The following is a 2,393-nucleotide window of genomic DNA, read 5'->3' as shown; positions in this document are numbered from 1 at the left end:
TGTTCGTCAGACCTCTAACCATTAACCGACCTGGTATGAGAGACTCTGTGAGTGTCGCGCGGACACCCCCCAGTATATCTCAATGGGTCTCCGAGGTACACAAACCGCCACACCACGGTAAGGTCCAGTCTCTTCGTGACGGCCTCTGTTGGTTGTTCCGGAGTTTATGGATAGTTCCGTTGGTCTTTGGAGAACGGTACCGAAAAGGGTTCGGATACTTGAGAGGTATCGGACGTCCGGTGTAAGGTCCAGTCTCTTCGTGACGGCCTGTCACTGTTGTTCCGGAGTTTATGGATAGTTCCGTTGGTCTTTGGAGAACGGTACCGAAAAGGGTTCGGATACTTGAGAGGTATCGGGCTGACGTCCGGTGGTTTAGTTATATCTGGGCCTTCGTTGTCCATATTGGATTGAGATAGACTGAGAGCATCGTCAGCGAAGGGACACGGTTTCGACTCTTACGTCTCAATGAGCAATGTATGCATAATGTGAGTCGTAGTTCAGAAGGTCGACATCTGCCAGCGATTGACTTTTGGGTGCTCTATCACCTCACTGCATCTGATCTCGACCAGGAGTGGTCAACCAAGATGGTTACGATATTCCAAATTTTGAGCGACGTGTGTATTGAAACAAACGTTCGTACTTTAGTGGCCCTACCTAACAGTGATCGGAGGGTGTGTATAGCATCAGAGAGTACCGTTTCCCAATGGGAAGACAAGATCGTGAGGTTTCAGCGCCAAACTTTTTGTTTTCAGAGGGTACTGTTGAGGTGGTCAGCCTGACCGTTACAATGTGGATCATAAGCCGATATATGACTCATAGCATCACCTTTCTCTAGAAGAAAGCTATTGATCTCTGACGACATGAACAATGAATATGAACAATGGATATAGACTGGCATTCCGAACAAGTAAAATTTGTGTGAGACGGCCAGTCATTTGTTGAGATCATATCCGCGCGTGCAAATGCATATGGAAATCTGAAGAACTCCGAAAAACGATTGGAGATTGAGGTCGTGCCCCTCTTGGACATTGCCACAAATAGTCACATTGTCTATGTAGGCATATGTACTTTTCAGCTTTTCAGACTAAATGATATTACTGATAGTTCACTGAAAACATGCTACACCGTTTGCATACCAAGGGTATGCAACGAGACTGAAACAGGTCACCACACGCCGTAAGAGGTTTGTGGAATGCAGGGATGGGGACTCGATGATAGGCAAACAAGAGGTCTAATGTGCTTTGGACTTCGTAGTGCGAAATATCCTCAGGCAATGCAGATTGTTTGACTGTAGTCAAATACCATCCAACGTTTGTGATTTACATTCTTGGTAGCCAAAACCTGCGCTCTCCAGGGAGACACTGACGACTCGATGATGCCGTCTTTCAGTAACTGGGCTATTATTTGCACCTACTGTCGTTTTAACCGTTTTTTGCCGTGTCACTACTACTCTGACGAGTTTACAACAAAGGGAACACTTGATTCGAATTTCACCCCCATTAGAGATCATCAAGAGCGCATGAAGTTACATGCTCTGATCCAAGCAGGTTGACAAGTAACACCCTTTTGATGCATGATGTCTCTCTATAACTCGACGTCTAGATCCACGCTACATAGAAGCTTGACCCTTACGGGATATTCACGTCGAATCTGGGCACGCGCCAGTGCTTGTTGGATTTGCAGCACGCCTTGGTGAACACTTGAAGAACTGTGACGAATAATTTGTGGAGCAGCCACAGCACCTCCCCTTGTTCCATAGGTCTATCACTCTCGTCAATGTGTCCCCGTCGTCAACGACCACGTAACCTAAACCGTAAGAGACCCAATTAGGTCAGCGTATTGTCGAGGTAAAAATAGCCCCCATATCCGGAAGCCTCTGAAAACCATTCTAGTTGATCAGAGAGTCCAAAGCAAAACAGGCTAGTGGCAGCAAAATTGTATGAAAACAATAAGCACGTGACTGAAACTAGCGGCTATCAGTAACTGTCATACTATGGGCATATTATTATTCTCTCCGCGGTTCCCTCTTTTGGTATTGGACAGGGTATATATTGACATCCTGGTAACCAAGTACGGTCTTTGTCATGTTATAGCATCTTGCAGGGGCGAGATGGCTCAAGTGATTAGAACGCGAGTTTACTGACCGGAAGATCCATGGTTCGAACCCCATTTCTGCCTCTCGACTTCTCTCTAGGCTTGGGCAACCTTGCAGTATCCCAGCCCTCGTGCTCCCTTTGGGTGGCATGGCAGGTAGACACCGGAAGGGTGCTACAACTGAATGATTATCTCACTATAGCATCTTGTGTTGTGTGGCACATAGGTATGATACTACATATTAGGCTTTGTTGGGACATGTACACACGTCTGTCTGGATATATATATATATATATGTA

The 2,393-nt window shown here is 46.2% G+C and overlaps 1 protein-coding gene across 1 annotated transcript in view; it reads left to right on the top strand.

The window, feature by feature from the left end:
- T265_01218 (hypothetical protein) overlaps positions 1-2,393 on the top strand; it is a gene marked incomplete at both ends in the record, with an annotated part of 17,573 nt that overhangs the window by 8,790 nt on the left and 6,390 nt on the right. The window lies entirely within an intron of this gene.

This window comes from Opisthorchis viverrini, assembly GCF_000715545.1.
Source record: "Opisthorchis viverrini unplaced genomic scaffold opera_v5_13, whole genome shotgun sequence".
NCBI classification, from domain to species: Eukaryota; Metazoa; Platyhelminthes; class Trematoda; order Opisthorchiida; family Opisthorchiidae; genus Opisthorchis; species Opisthorchis viverrini.
The sequence above is the reverse complement of the archived record's forward strand: the minus strand, read 5'-3'. Positions and strand labels throughout refer to the sequence as shown.